The following is a 17,547-nucleotide window of genomic DNA, read 5'->3' on the forward strand; positions in this document are numbered from 1 at the left end:
GCAATCTTGATTCCAGCTTGTGCTTCTTCCAGCCCAGCGTTTCTCATGATGTACTCTACATATAAATTAAATAAGCAGGGTGACAATATACAGCCTTGACGTACTCCTTTTCCTATTTGAAAGCAGTCTGTTGTTCCATGTCCAGTTCTAACTTGCTTCCTGACCTGCATACTTCCTTTACATAGGTCTATATTTCCCTCTAGATTGTAAGTTCCTTGAGAACAAACACCAAGTCTCAACACAACCTAGTAAACCTAAAGCCTATCACAGTGCCGGAGATGGAGAAGAAATATAATAAATGTATGTTAAAAAATAAAGAAATAAATGTCCGAAATAAAGAAATGTAAAATTCTACAGAATGCTGAACTAAAGCAGTGACTCTTTCCCTTTTAAATTATAAAAATATCATTTTTTTTTATTTTGAGTTTTATTTACAGGTTCCAGACTTCTAAAATGTAATCAGTTTTTAAACTGATTTTTTATGTTTCTTTGAAACTTGTATACATCAGAGAATAATAATTATGCAAACACTGAGGGGAAATCATTTCATTTTTCAAGTCTCTTTTGCTCCTCAATTTTATCCAAACCATGGCTTAGAAGGAAACTAAGTTAACTAAGATCTTTCTGTTTGGATATGCAAAATGAGGTCAAACAGTGCTAATACTTTATCTACTTCTGGAATCATCACACACAATCCCTAACAGGAGACAGATGTCTCTCTCTAGAACAATTCTGTGATTAAGGTCAGCATGGCTATAGACCAAATCGAACAATTACCTTCCAAGTTGTTTTTATACCCAATTGATAGTTGGCCCCCCAAATGCAGACGGTTGGGAAATCCCACACATTACAACTTGATAACAGCACAGACGGTAACCTTGGAGACAAGCTAATGCAAAGCCTTATGTGTCCTTTCACTGCATTGCAGCTGTCATTTAACTTGTATTAAAGCCATTTCATGGGAGATATTAGTATTCAATTGAGCATGTCAGTAATTGGTCTAAAAGCATTCATCACATGAGACTTGGCTCTATTTATGATTATCCTAAGTACCCACTTCCAAAATATCCCTTATGTTCACATTATAGGAAGTACTTATCATAAGAGAAATAAAAGGTTATGGGCCTTAAAGTAATTTTTAAATAAATTAACACACTAAACAAAGATCACCTTAAAAGAGTTTGAGATTATTTTCTTCAGAATAATTGACCATTCCAGATATTATTAGGACTTTCTGAGGAAAATTCATTTTATTCTTATATGAACTACAATGATACATTTTACAACTGTGTTTTTGCGCTTTGATCTCATTTTCTTTGAAACCATAATATAGTCATAAGCTTCTCTGCTGCCTACATCTTCCAACTCCATCTCTTCCTAGTCCTTCTCCATGTCCCTGATTCTGCACAATCTTTCCTAAGACTTTAAACTATTCCTTTCTCTTACTTCCTACCTTTACTAACAATCGCCATGAAATATTACCTGCAGCGACTGCCTTCCCTTTTTCATCACCCACCTCTGCTTTCTACTTTCTACTCCAATAATCTCATCACCAGTCAACCGATTCCAGTAGTCTTCTGTCAGATGCCATTCTCATTGCTCACTTGTCCTGAACTCTCCTTTGACTTCTAGGATGCTGAAACATCCAGGCTCTCCTAACCCTCTCTGTCCTTCACTATTCTATCATCATTCCTCCATTTCCTTTATGTTCAAATTCTTCAAAGTTTTATCTAATGTGATTTTCCCAGTACATGATTCACAAAATTCTATCTATGGATCTGATTTTTTTTTCTGACTTCCAGAATCATTGTTTCTAGTTATTTATTAAACAGTTGACAAACCTTGTTTCTTGCTGTTATTTTACCACTTAATAATATATCAAGTCACTGTTTACTTTTTATACCTACTACCAGGACTGATGCTGAGGCTGAAACTCCAATACTTTGGCCACCTCATGCCAAGACTTGACTCATTAGAAAAGACCCTGATGCTGGGAGGGGTTGGGAGCAGGAGGAGAAGGGGACGAGAGAGGATGAGATGGCTAGATGGCATCACCGACTCGATGGACGTGAGTTTGGGTGAACTTCGGGAGTCGGTGATGGACAGGGAGGCCTGGCGTGCTGCAATTCATGGGGTCACAAAGAGTCGCACACGACTGAACTGAGCGACTGAACTGAACTGAACTGAACCACCACCCAATTCAAGCTCCTATTATGCTTTGTCTTAATTACCTTTTTTCAGATAATTTTAACTAACTGAAAACATATACATAGATAAAGAATACTTTAAAACCTTAAGATGGACCACCAGCATTCTAATTGAAAAATAGATTTTTTAAAAGGTTCTTTGGCAGTTTAGTGTTTGATAAGGAATATATCATTGTCTGGAAAATACCTGAAGCCTATCCCTTGAGTGCTATTCTTCTCTGGTACGGTTTTCAAATCACTATCTAGAAATGGCTCCATTGGCTTTGAACTTGTCTCTGATCCTCAATCCATATTAGAAATTAATTTTACTAAGGCAAAGCACATATATACATAAATTCCTTATTTAGAAAACCTCAAATAAATCCCACCACCTAAATACTCCACTTGGGGTCTTCTTCCATATTGTCTGGCCCTATTTTCTGGTCTGTCCTCACTCAGTTGGATTATCACCATTTAGTGAATTTGTTTTCACCCCCTGCTGCAGGCCTCACACAGCACTATGTACCTTGTAAGTAGTCAAAAATATTAAATTGAAATCTCAGTTCAAAACTCAAATTTTTCAGATGTACCTTATTGTACCCAAGGGTAGCACTAACTATATGAGCCTTTTAAAATGTATGATACATCTGAACTGCCTAAGGTTCTTCAAATTTACAATATTTTTTGATGAGTCCCGAAAGGTTCAATCTCATGTGGATTGCCCAGTAGAAAAGATTGACAAAATACAGTTTATTTAAGAACAGAAAGAATTTTTTCTAAATAAATCTTTCAAGTGAAAAAATATCTTCGGCACACTTAATAAATATTCCTGTAGTCTCAGAACATAAGCACTTTAGTATTCAGGATTAACTTGGGAGAAGTGGGGAAAACCAGCCTGTGAACACATTACAGTTTAGGAATGTAATATAGATGTTGATTTTCCCCTGAAGACTTGCCAAGCATGGCTTCCAGGCTCTTCATGGTTCAGCTCAGGTTACCTTGTTGATCCTCATCTCAAGCTACCCCCACCCTACAGGCCCCCTAAGGACTGACAACACGGTGCTTGGTTATCTCCTCAATAAACTGAATATGTTCATGACTGTATGTTTCAGAACAGATTGGTCATTATGTTCCTACTTGGGAATATCTCTCCCTTCCTGGTCCTGAAGATCTCTTTGTCCTGAAAAGTACAGCTCAAGTATCAATGCCCCCTTGTTATTTGAAACTTAGTAGAATGATGTCCCTTTCATATTTATACCCTTCTCATGACATACATATTTCTACTGCAATATTTTTCATGTTTCACTATTTGTCTGTTAAAGGCGAGCATTGTGTTTTAATAATATAATATTCTTTATCTAAGAAACAGTTTAAAAAAAAAAAAAAACATGGACTGAAGATTCTAGCCATGAGTGTGAGGAGCATCTTGTGTTTTAACAGATGGACAGACAATCAGAGTGGAGATATAGTAATATTTCTTTAAAATATAATTATTTATAGATATTTTTTAAAAACTAACAAAGCAGATAAATTCAACAGTTATTCACTTATCTGAGTTCTAGTATTTCCTTAAGAGTTTTCCCCAGTGGCTCAGTGGTAAAGAATCTACCTGCAATTCAGAAGACATGGGTTTGATCCCTGGGTAGGGAAGATCCCCTGGAGAAGGAAAGGGCAACCCACTCCAGTATTCTTCTCTGGAAATCCCATGGATAGAGGAGGCTGACAGGCTACAGTCCACAAGGTTGCAAAAGAGTCAGCTGAGATTTAGCAACTGAACAACAACAAAGTTCCTTAAGTGAAATAATTACATCTTATTTTTTTTCTTCATTCCCATACTACTTAGTATGGTTTATTATCTAGTAGGAACATTCAATAAATATCTGCTAAATTGATTTTAGTTGAGTTACTTTATTATTATGGTTATGTAAATAATTGATTTTTTTCTAATATTTCTTCCGTTTTTCCTTTTGTTTAACAGTGAAGTCATCTGCATATCAGAGACTCAATAAATATAAGGAAAAATGGCCTACCTCCAAGAGACGAATTCTTAAATGTTAAGAGCTTCTCTGTTGATAAGTAAATAGTTAACCCCTTCATGGAAATATCTATTTCATAAGGAATATAGCATCTTACAGTGAGGCATTTTTATTAGATATAAATTACAGTATGAGCAAAATATGTGTGTGTCATTCTTTACTAAGACACGTTTTATTCTTTTGGACATGATCTGAAAATACCCAACAGCATCAAAAGTCAGTTCAGCTCTTCAAACAAGTCCTTCTGGTGAGCCTGGAGAACTGACTTTTCTCTGCTAGTCTTTGACTTTCATTTTGCAGAGACAGACATGCTTAATTAAAACCGAAAACTGAGTAACTTCCCCCTTTGGGTGCTAAAAAGAAAGTTTCGAAAACATGTCAGAGTATCACTGAAGTTTCAATGAAATACACAGTCATTGGCAGAGGGATGGTGTCGCCACCAGCAAAATTAATTAGGGATGGAAAAATAGCTCAGATATTCATGCTGAGATGGAAAAAAAAGTAATTTCTTAGCTTATCATCCAAATTTTCTTTTTTCACAGCAGCACTTACTGAACAATTTCTTCATCAACTCTTAATTTATTAAATAAAAATTTACTCGTCTCAACCCCAAGTCTTTGTGTTCTTCTAAGAAACCATACCCTTAAGAACTGTCAGAAATTATAACTCCTTTAATAATGACTGAATGCCTCCTTCCTCAGCCAAAGTTTTATGATTTGAGAACCAAATAATAGGCAATTTACTCTTCAACATTTCCTTAAGGATCCTGAGGTGTACAGAGTTATGCAAATACATAAAGGTTTTATTTGTTGGTTGAAATGTTTTTTAACATTACTTTAAATCTCACTTAAAAGTTGTATCAGCTTATTTTTGGATATTTAATACCCTGAATCTTTTTTCTTATCCTCTGATAACACTCATTTTTTAAATGCCACATTTTACCAAGAAAATAAGCATTTTTGAAAAAAATTTTAGCTCCTTTTGTTAACTGTATTCTGGAATTCACTGGGAAAAACTGCTACAATCTCGTTACCAAAAAGTTGCTTCAAATGATGCTGCCTTGCATAGTTGTTAAATCGTTTGTACCATTCTTAGCTCGGTGTTGAAACCTGACTTCTTTACCAAATAATCAATCTCTTTCATATTCTTCTTTAGATCTTCACAGCTATGTAGTACCTTCAGTAACATCTATCTGCTTTCAAAGATCATGATTATCTATCCATTGCATGAGGTATATTTCTAGCTTTTCAAACATACCAAACTATGCTTGAGTGACACAGTGAAGCTTTGCAAAACCAATAATCATAATATAGAATTGTGATAGACATTTTTATAAGTAGGAAAAAAAAACCCTATGCATTATAGATGAAGACATACACATGACCAGGCTTACATCCTCTGTGTGTTCACCCCTTTCAATATACTTTCAATGGTCCTTCCAATGAATGGAATTCCCAAATCTTTTGCACTCACCAACTTTCTTCAAAGGCTTTTCCATTTCATTAGAAGACACTGAAATGATCTTATCAGGAGACCAGCTAAGCTATGATGGAAGAACACATTCTCCTACATGGACTCACCTGCAACTTAAGTTTTTCCATTTTTGCACTATATAAATTTGTTACTTGAATTTCTATTTGGATGGTAAACTTTTAGCGAAAATTTTTATACATTGTTTTAGCAAATATTTGGATAGCAAGAGTCCAGATAGTGAGGGTTATCTGTCTTGCAGGAATATACATGTTTCAGTTCAGTTCAGTTCAGTTGCTTGGTCATGTTCAACTCTTTGCAACCCCATGAATTACAGCACACCAGGCCTCCCTGTCCATCACCATCTCCTGGAATTCACCCAAACTCACGTCCATTGAGTCGGTGATGCCATCCAGCCATCTCAGCCTCTGTCGTCCCCTTTTCCTCCTGCCCCCAATCCCTCCCAGCATCAGTCTTTTCCAACGAGTCAACTCTTCACATGAAGTGGCCAAAGTACTGAGTTTCAGCTTTAGCATCATTCCTTCCAAAGGACACCCAGGGCTGATCTCCTTTAGAATGGACTGGTTGGATCTCCTTGCAGTCCAAGGGACTCTCAAGAGTCTTCTCCAACACCACAGTTCAAAAGCATCAATTCTTCGGCGCTCAGCTTTCTTCACAGTCCAAATCTCACATCTATAAATGACTACTGGAAAACCATAGTCTTGACTAGACGGACTTTTGTTGGCAAAGTAATGTCTCTGCTTTTGAATATACTATCTAGGTTGGTCATAACTTTTCTTCCAAGGAGTAAGCATCTTTTAATTTAATGGCTGCAGTCACCATCTGCAGTGATTTTGGAGCCCCTCAAAATAAAGTCTGACACTGTTTCCACTGTTTCCCCCTCTATTTCCCATGAAGTGATACATGTTTAGTGGTCTATAATTTAAAATCTTAGAGTTTAGAAACATTGCCCAATATATTCCTCCATGCTTTAGGCAGAATTAATTGCTGTCAGTTAAGAACCCCTACTACTGGCTATAAATATTTAAAAATCAGAGGGGGAACCTGGTCTGTAGCATCTGCCAATTTCTGTCATGTAGATAATTCAACTATAAGGGAGCAATTTCAATCTACCAATGTGGCATCATTGAAAGGAAAGTCGGGAAGGAATGCTTATTATTGGTCCTCAGGCACCATGCTGGTGTGGGCTGGTAAACAACCTGCATATGGAGTACAAGGCATGGAGAAAGTGAGCAAAGGGGGAAAGCTGACACAAATTATTAAAAAATGCAAAGAGAAACACTGAAGAAAATTCCTGGAGAGAAGAGGTCAGGTCAATAATAGATGGAAGGATGAAGCCAATACAGAAAAAAGACAGAAAACTTTATCTGAGGCTTGACAAAGAGAGGTGAGGTTGGTTATAGAGAGAGGAACATTTTTAGGTACAGGATGGGAAACTGTGGTACTTAAGACTAAGAGAGTTTGGAGTTTCCAATACCTTTTAACAGTAGGAAGCTAAGCAATTGGGCAGCCCTGGACTGTCAAGACAGATGAGCTCCTGTGGGTACAGGAGCAGATGGTGATCAGGAGCAAGTACGGCAGGTATGTGTATGTGTGCACGAATACAGTTGATGTTCTCACCCATCTATCCCTACTAGACTGAACTCCTCCAGAGAAATAAAAGTAACTTTTTTGCCTTTGTTTCCTTGACATATATTGCCTAGCTCTTTTTGTTTTCTTTTAAGGTTATTCTTTTTTTTTTTTTTTTGACTTTGTATTAAGGTATAGCCAATTAGGGCTTCCCTAGTGACTCTGATGGTAAAGAATTAACAGCACTCTGATAGCTTCAGATGAACAGCAAAGGGATTCAGCCATACATAAAGATGTATCCATTCACCTCCAAACTTCCCTCCCGTCTAGGCTGCCGCATGACATCAAGCAGAGTTCTATGTGTGATACTGGAGGTCCTTGTTGGGTTATTCATTTTAAACATAGCAGTGTGTACATGTCTTGATAAGTAGACACAGACTGAATGATCAAATAAACAGAAAAAATAAGTATTTCTAAAAGGATGTTCTATTTTAAATATCCCTTATTTTTCAATCTCATTCAAATCCAATTAACTAGAATTTAAATATCATGTTTATGGTATTTGCTGTTGTTGTAGACAAGAGAGCATTTACTTGGGAAAGAATGACCTTAGTCCCAAGAAAAAAATTTAAGTAATGTATTGCTCATAAAAGAGATTATATACACATTGATGATATAAAAGACAGGAATCTTCTCTCCCCTTTTCACAGGATATGTAGAACAGTACTTTTAGTATAAAAGCTGAAATATTTTCAGTGCTCTTGTGTTAAACTATTTAAGCTTAGCTCTATCACTTAATGTCTTTATTCACAGTTCATATTTGCTTATTTCTACAGTATGAATAATGCAATTTTATGTAATATATCTTTGAGATTACAGTAAGATTTGCTATAAACGTTTTGCAAATATCAATAAAGGTTGAATAACCACAGTGGCTTTAAGAGAAAATGTTTGAGAGATATCCAAGATTGTAATAGGCAGTATAAATTTATTGCAGTTTACGTCATTGCTTTCTGCTGTGTTCCCTGGTGCTTTTATATTCTTTATTAATTCATCCATTCATTGATTCTTTGGACCATATTTAAATGACTGTTACCTGAGAGGCATTGTTCTACAAGCCAGGATTATAACAACAACAACAACAAAAAAAAAAAAACAAAGAAAAAGCTGCTGTCCTCATGCAGTTTAATATCATAGTATAGGAAAAAGATTACAGCAACAAAATAATAAAAAAGAAATGATAAATGCTGTGAGGAAAAGCAAAGTAAGGCAAGGGGCCTGTGTGTGATAAGGCTATTATTTTAGATATCGTGGTCAAGTAATGTCAATCTAAGGAGGTGACATCTGGACAAAAAAATATATATATAAAAGGGAATAATTGAATCTTTCTAAAGTACTTATGGATTTTGAAGAATTTTTCAAAGTTACATCAAAAATAAAAGTAGGGAATACAGCAGCTCAAGTAGAACTTATAAAGCATATTATTATACTTACTTTTGCTTTCTTAAATGGAATAAGCCAAAGAAAATTTATTGGTGACTTGAGCGGCAGATCATTATTATGATCCATTTAAATCAGAAGCTTTTCTTTCCTTTCCCCAACTGACAGCTGCTCCAATTACAACCTATCAGTTGACTGCTGCTAATTGCTATGGTATGGAAAACTAGACACACAGTTCAAAGGATTCAGTGAAAACAGTTAAAACATTCTAACTGATGGCCTTAATGCTTGCCTATAGAGAAGAAGTATTGGTGGTAGGCTTACAAAAGTTCTTTCCTTTACTCTGAAAATTTGTGTTTGTCAACTGACTCAGAAAAGAAACATATAGATAAAAAATATGATTTACATATGAGATCACAAAAGCTAATATGTATTAAGTGCTTACCCTATTTCAGACTTTGTTCTAAGCACTTTATCTCGATTCCTCTTTCAAAAACTAAGCATGCTCTCTGTTTGTCTGGAAAATGGGGAGAAAAGTAGTACCCTCTTCTGAGTTTTACTGACAAATTTATTATTTACCATCTATTATATAGCAAAGAAAAATTATATTTTTATCAGAAGGAAGATAGAATAATATATAAAAACTCTCAGACAGAAATGAACTTGCGTTTTAGGTACTGGAAAAGCCCAGTATGACTCAATCAATGTGTGTGTGTATGCTCAGTCATGTCTGACTCTTTGCGGCCCCATGGACTGTAGCCTGACAGGCTCCTCTGCCCATGGAATTTTTCAGGTAAGAATACTGGAGTGAGTTGTGGTTTCCTCCTCCAGGGGAATCTTCCCAACCCAGGGATCAAACCTGTGTCTCTTGTGTCTCCTGCTTTGGTGAGGTGGATTCTTAGCCATTAGTATCACCTGGGAAGCACGACTCTTTCAATATGTATTCAATATATCTAAATAGCAGCATGTGCCACATGCCAGAATATTACTGGTTCTCTTTTGTTAAATTTGTCAGTGCCTATATTTGCTGAACACATGCAGTGAGGGAGTAACTACCAAATAGCAAGATTTCAAATCAGTTTCCCAATGTGGAAACAGAAAACCTAAGTCTGTTCTTAAAGAAAACGTGAAATGCAAAATATGAATCTCCCTTTAAGAAGAGAAGCAGCTTTAACAGAAAACTGAAAAAGAAATCACTGTAGTTAGGTGCTATGCGTAAATTCCTTCTTTTGAGGATGAGGATAACTTGAGAGGACAGAGAGTATTCACAACTCTATTTGCTAAAAGGTAGATTAAGACCAGACTCGACATTAAAGAGAGGGAGACAGAAAAGCAGTATGACAGCAGGGAAGCAAGTATTTCCTTTCCGAATAGTCATTCTTTGAATAGATTTCAAGAAGAATAAAATATGTTGGGAAAGTGAAAGTCTTTCAGTCGTGTCTGACTCTTTGCGACCCCATGGACTATACAGTCTACAGAATTCTCCAGGCCAGAATACTGGAATGGGTAGCCTTTCCCTTTTCCAGGGGATCTTTCCAACCCAGGGATCGAACCCAGGTCTCCCACATTGCAGGCAGATTCTTTACCAGCTGAGCCACCAGAGAAGCCCAAAATATGTTTTAGAGAATTTCAAGTTATAAAGCATGGATAGTTCAGGGTATACTGATAGTTAATGTCAATATAACTGTAAATCATTTCAGATATAACAACTTACAATGAAAACTCTGAGATTTTCCATTGAAGAGTAAGGGTTTTTTTGTTTTTGTTTTTTTTTCCCCTAAAGCTATAAGAAGCCAAATTAGTTTTTAGTTTCTGAGACAGTTATTACAACGTTATGTTTTCCTTCTGTACAATTTTAAATACTGAAACACAAATGCTTCTGATAGTACTTGAAGCCAAACATGATATGAAGTTCTGTTTATACTTCAATATAAGGTAAAGGTGATTAATTAAATTTAAAACGGAGACTTTATACTTCTACTTCCTTTCTTTGGAGAAATATTTTCTTCTGTCCCTTATAACTTGACAGAAAAAGTATGGTGTCAAGAACACTTGTGTTTGGAACTCTGAGACATTTAGGACTTTGTATAACAAATTCTGACAATGTTTAAATAATTTTTAAAGTCAGATCAATAGGCACCTAAGAGTTGTTACATAATGAAAGTTTTCTATGTGCACAATGTTACAAAGTTCAGAGACAGGTTCTACCCCAAGATGATATCAGAAACCTGTGCAACCCTACTCCTTCAAGGAGCAGCAACCTCTGTCTCTATCTGTAAAACACGGAAGATGAACTACGTCACCTGCCTGAACTAGTTCATAAAATGTCAAGCACTATTCCAATAATATTTATCCTTTATTACCATTGTTACCTCAGGTAACAAGTTTTAAAATTCTAGGACTGTGCTAATAAAGCTCTTTGGAATAACTAATAAAATTTGAATCCCTAAATATGAAGTTGTATTTCATATAATATTAACATTAAATGTATTTTGTTGTATTTCAGTTATTAGGTATATGACGATATATTCGTCAGATATTTAATTACTTAGAAGGCCATAGTCATGAGTCATGCTTTAATAGTAAGTAATACAGTTTACTTTGTATTTCTCTTCTTGCCTTTCTCTGTTTCTGTCTCTCCTGCTTTGCACAGACACACACACACACACACACACACACACACACACACAAATATATTGCTTCCCTATTTTTAGAAAAATTATTAAATCAAGTATTTAATATTCTACTAGGTATGTCCTATGCTTCAGTGACAATCTGTATTTAGAAAAATGTTGGATTCTTGACAAACTAATTTCGACAAATGTTGGCATATGTAGCTGAAATACACAACAAATAATTTAGAGAAAGAAATTTTAAGTTTTCTTCACTTACTGACTTTTCTCCCCTCTCTATTTCTCAGTGTAGGCTGCTGTCACATGTGACATAAGCTCCTACTTTCAGTTTTCTTGTTTCAGTCAATAAGCCAACATCATGTACAGAACACATCTGCACTAGAAAACTATTTTCTTAGAGTAATAATTTCTTCCAAACTGTTTTTATTCATTAAGTATGACATCTGATAGAGATATTTTGGACTTAAAAATCATAACTAAAATCTCATCAGGAAACAGCAAGAATATTCATGAATTATCTCTGTACTTCTATGTTAATTAGAAAACTAAATAAGTCATGCTTTATAATGCAGAGATTGTTCTCAATTTAAAAATTGACTAAGCATAGCTTCTGGATGTTAAATTTTAACATATTTGTAAAATACAAATACAGCTTTCCTTATGAAGGGTTTATAAGATCTTATCATTATGCTATAGACATTCGCTTAACAACATTTGAATTAAGCTCTTTGCCTAAAGCCATTGGTTTATCTCAACATTCCCAGGTCATTAAAGAGTCATTCCAGCCTGATGTTTATAACAAGAAGTAATAGGAAGTTTTGTCAGCCTGCGACACTGCCAAAAATTCTCCAATTTGGTTTTCATTTCCTACAAAGAACTGTAGAGGAGTTCACCAAGAATAAAATACCTTCAGAAGAGGAAGCTGAAGTCAATGTAGTGGGCCTTGCGAGTGTCCCTTCCCAAATCCAGTTAGTAATAAGACTCTGCAGGGAGGAGGAGCCTGGCAAAAATAAAAACATGCTCTAAATTAGTTAAAACTGATGGACACAATGTGATTCAATGAGTTGGTCTGAATTTAGGCACAAGTCCACAAGTGAAATGTGAGTGAGGTAGCAACATATTAAAAAGAAATCACTGGGTTAGTTAGACTGGGAAACCCAATCCCTCAATGACCAGAGGTAGGTCACTTGCCCCCAAGGGAGTAATTCACAGCCATCATTCAGGGCAGCCTGCTCAAACACCCCCAGTCTCTGACTTTGCCACTGGAACTGCTGAATGCCTGCATCACGTCTCATCTGCTCTTCTTCCCAACAGCACACAATGGATGCCTCAGTGTCCTTGGGGATGCATGGGATGCCAGATAATACCTAGTCCTCACTGTCAGTGTGCACCTGTCTGACCTGCATAAACTGTGATCCTGTCACCTGCTCTTTTGCTAGCCTTCCTCACCCCCTCCCTTCTTCCCAATGGGTCTAAGGAAAATGGAATTGGTGTTAAAGTCAATTTTTCTATTCATATCTTGTGAATCTGAATTACCTATGTAAAAATTCACTCTTTAAGAGAAAAATCAAAGATCCTGAATCTAGTTCTAATTCTTGACCCCAAGAATTAGTGTGTAATCAGATGAGGAACTGAATAATCCAGGAAATCACTTAGCTCAAGTTACCTGCTTTAATATTACTTCAGTGAATAGGCTACCACAGTGACTGTAACCAACTGGGCACGATGGGGTGAAGGAGGAGAACGGACACTGAAGGTCCAAACTGCCATGTCTGCCCATGGAAAAGAGTTTGTGAAAGACGCAGCCTTTATGGTGGTGACTGAGGCAGTCTCAATCTAATAGTAGGCATTCATTCAAATATTTCTCAGTATTGACTGCAGACCACTGTTCAGTTTGGGATAACCAGAAATCAAAGAAAGACCTGATCTCAAGGAGTTCAAGGTGCAGTGTGGGTGGCAGAGATGAAAACGTGCAGCTAAAGTATGACGTAACTGTATGCCTGGGGATTAGAAGAGGAAAGGGGAGGATATACAGCCGTGGACCAGGGCGAGGAAAGGCAGGTCTGGGTGAGCTTCCTAAAGGTCAAGTCAGAGTTTACGAAAACTGCCAACTGAGGCACTTTGAGTGAGAGAAGAAACATATGCCAAGGCCACTGAGAGAGCATGGCACGTTGACATGGTTAGGAATGGGTATGGCATAAAAGGTATGTGTGTGCCTGTGTGTCTGTGTGTTTAGGGTAAGACGTGAGATGAAACGGGAAAGGTAGGCATGATGTTCCAAAAAGAGATGTTAGTTACAGTTTTTTTAGTGTTAGGTAAACACTTAAAACACAAACAAGTAAAACAAAAATAAGCTAAAATTTTTCAATATTAAAAAATATTTGCATGTCAAAGAGCACTACAAAGAAAATGTAAAGACACCCCATAGAATAGGAGAAAATATTTACAAAGTAGAGCTGTTAAGGCTTTAGCATTCACAATATATAAGAACTCTTACAACCAATAAAAAGAAAACCCATCCAATCAAAATTGAGGCAATTAACACATTTAAATGTTGGCGAGAATGTTTAGAAATTGGAGCTCTCGCATCTTGTTGATGAAAAAGTGAAAATGTGGAAAACAGTTGGACAGTTACTCCAAAATTTAAACACAGTTTTACTACATGACCCAGCAATTCCACTCCTAGGTATTTATACAAAAGCGTTGAAAGCATGCATTCACACAAAAACTTACAATAAATGTTCACAGCACTGTTTTCATGATAGGCAAAAGTGGAAGGAAGTTCAATGCCTATCAACTGAGAAGAGGGTAAACAAAATGGAGCATACCCATACAACCATACAAAGGAACACTACGCAGCCACAAAAAGAAAGGAAGTACTGAGACATACCCAGATGAACCTCGAAAACTTTATGCTGAGTAAAAGAACACAGACAGAGGAAGTCTCACGTGGCACAATTCAATTTATATGAAATGTCCAGAACAGGCAAATCCACAGTGACAGAAAGCAGATTATAGTTACCAGGAACCAGGAAAGAACAGAAGGTGACTGCCAATAGGTATGGAATTTCTTTTGCGAATGATGCAAATGTTCTGGCATTAGCAGTGATGGTTGTACAGTTTTTAAAAAAAAAAAAAAATATATATATATATATATATATAAACTACTGATTCTATACTTTAAAGGGGTGAATTTTATGGCAAACATTTTATTTTGATTAAAAATACATTTAATGTGTTGCCAAAGGAAATGTAAACTCCACAGACATGACATGGTAGGTTTGAGTCTCAATTATAAGGTACAAGTCTCCAAAACTCAATTTTACCTTTCTTGGCTTTTCCCTTGATCAGCCCTTGTACTATAAATGCATTCAATTTCAGACCAACAAATTACGTAGGAATCAGTATAAATCTAATTTGTTATGATAAGTGTGATAAATTTCTTCTTTTTTATACGGAAACTTAGTGACATCTAGAAAACAAGATGCAAATTAATTCCAATACACTGCGTGCAGAATGGGAAAGAGCACAGAAACTCTGATATTGCATGTAGAATGTGTTATAGAAATATCAAGCAGACATGAAATACAGACCCAGGAGGTGACTCAGGGTAGTGATTGTCGTTGTTTAGTTGCTAAGTCATGTTGACTCCTTGTGATCCCATGGACTGTAGCCTGTCAGGCTCCCCTGTTCATGGGATTTCCCAGGCAAGAATACTGGAGTAGGTTGCCATTTTCTTCTTCAGGGGATCTTCCCAACCAAGGGATTGAACCCAAGTCTCCTGCATTGACAGACAGATTCTTTACCACTGAGCAACAAGAGTAGTGCTACCCCTATTACAATTCACAGATCTCTGCTAATCAAAGAAATGTTAGTTACCAGTCTGCACTGACATAGAAGCGTGGACCAGAATGAAAAACATTAATTTGTTATGATAAGCATGGCAAGTTTCTTAAATAAACATGGCAAGATCTTGTCAGTTTTTCTTCTATAATATTTTTAAAAGTGGAGATCCAACTGGAAAAAGATCCAACTAGAAGAAGAAATACAGCAAAAACAGATTCTTAAAACAGTATATGCACAGCTCTAATTTTGAAGCTGTTAATTTATCATGTTAGCCTACTTTCCCTTGTTCAGTTCAGTTCAGTCGCTCAGTCGTGTCCGACTCTTTGCGACCCCATGAATCGCAGCACGCCGGGCCTCCCTGTCCATCACCAACTCCTGGAGTTCACTCAGACTCAAGTCCATCGAGTCAGTGATGCCATCCAGCCATCTCATCCTCTGTTGTCCCCTTCTCCTCCTGCCCCCAGTCCTCCCGCATCAAAGTCTTTTCCAATGAGTCAACTCTTCACATGAGGTGGCCAAAGTACTGGAGTTTCAGCTTTAGCACAAACTTTCCCTTGATACCCTCCCATATTGGCTTCCCAATTCCTGAATACATGACTTGGTTCTATAAATTCCCTAATCCAAAGAATGTTGTCATTTATTTTATGAGAAAACAAAAAGGAGAAGAAATTATGTATGGGGAGTTGGACCGAAGGAGAGGAGTGCTACACCCACCCCATCCTTTCTAAGAAATAAATATAACAAATGGTGTCCAAAGTATTCCGGTAACGATACGTAGTGTTTCCTATCACAAATTACAAAGAATAAAATTCTGTCCAAATGGAATTTAGAGACATTCCTTCTGTAATTCTCACAAATAACTTCAAAGTCATCACTTATTACATTATAGCTTTACTAAAAAGCTAATACAAGATGTGTTTAACATAATTTTATAACTTAATTCTAAAATGCATCTATGATACTGTAATTGCAATGAATTCGTAAAGAAAAATGTATTTGTATAAGTGTTTCCATGACAAGTTAATCTATGGTGACAAAATTTTTAATTGTGAAAAACATTTGAAGCAATTTTTCAAATATTTCATTTCAATCAACAAATGGAAAATACCTGACCATATCTGCAACAAGTTAACTTTAAAATGTTTTGTTGATATTAGACAATTAGAATATACTACTTTTTTTTTTTTTTTGGTCACTGGATGAAATGTTTGTTTACTTGAAGATTTAAGTTAAAGTGAACTTAAATATTTATAAAGTAGAGCAAATAATATTGGAGTAGCAGTTCATAAACAGACAAATAACAAGTAGGTCTTGAACAAGACAGTTATTTATTGTACTTCTGTGATTCTGGGCAACTCACCAATACTAAATCACAGCAATATGTAAATAAACAACTCCAAAGTCTAAGAGATATTTACAGTGAAACTTAGTTCCTCTTGCACTTCATACTTTTCCCTTTAACTAACATTTTTAAAACCAGCCAGTTACCACTTAACAAAATTAGCTTCTGGAGATCAGAGAATTATTATTTTTTCTGAGTCCTCAGAAAAAGTTGCCAGAAACAACCACATATTTTTGTAGTAGAAATGTTTCTAATGTATTTTACTGTGTGATATAATCACTTTGGTTGAATGCTTCAAAACTGATCAAATAAAAGTGCCACTAGCTCTTCATACCTTGATGACACAGCCCAGTGATGTCAACAGCAGTCACCTGCACTTATACGGAATCATGCTGGTTCAGTATGATTTGCTCCCAAGCAGCAAAGGTGGGGTCTTGAGAGACTAAGCCATAAGCAAGACTTAATGCTACTTATCAGGTAAACAAAGCACATTCAGAGAACTTTCACCCATGAGACAATTATCTTCTTTTCCCTTTTAATTTCATAAATGAGCATATTTACCCTTTTTAAGGTATCAAATATTAAGTGTCTGTCTGTTGTAACAGATAGTTTGGTCAGAGATAGTTGAGAAGGGTTGTGATTTTTTAAAAAATCACCGACTTAGCCCAAAGAACCTATTCCACACTTGGCTGTCTGGGGTGAAGTAGTTTTTTTTCCAGAGGCTTCTACCTTACCCAACTATAATGCCAAACTAAAAGCAAATACTAATACTTGAAGGAGCTAATTTTATTTTCAGGAATGAACAGCTGCCCTCATTCAACATTATTTCTTACAAGCCTTCAAAAAGGTGCCTGGCACTGTATTAAGAACTGTAGCTGCAAGTAAGATATAATACTAATCTTTAATCACTCAACCTTGGGGAAACAGAGGAAGCAGAATGTATAAAGGCCAAGATTTATAAAACAGAATGGCAACCCAGGAAATAAGAAGTTTGTGACTAAATC

General features: G+C 36.2%; 1 protein-coding gene across 3 annotated transcripts in view; it reads right to left on the bottom strand.

Annotated features, from left to right (window-relative positions):
- OXR1 (oxidation resistance 1) overlaps nt 1–17,547 on the bottom strand; it is a 518,198-nt gene that overhangs the window by 435,715 nt on the left and 64,936 nt on the right. For 2 of the 3 annotated variants that reach the window (XM_042254392.2, XM_004011791.6), the window contains exon 2: nt 12,263–12,355. The exons of the other annotated variant lie outside the window; for it this stretch is intronic. The gene's annotated coding sequence lies outside the window, so the exon portion shown is untranslated. The remainder of the gene's footprint in view (nt 1–12,262; nt 12,356–17,547) is intronic. 3 annotated transcript variants of the gene reach the window in all.

This window comes from Ovis aries, chromosome 9, assembly GCF_016772045.2.
Source record: "Ovis aries strain OAR_USU_Benz2616 breed Rambouillet chromosome 9, ARS-UI_Ramb_v3.0, whole genome shotgun sequence".
NCBI lineage: Eukaryota > Metazoa > Chordata > Mammalia > Artiodactyla > Bovidae > Ovis > Ovis aries.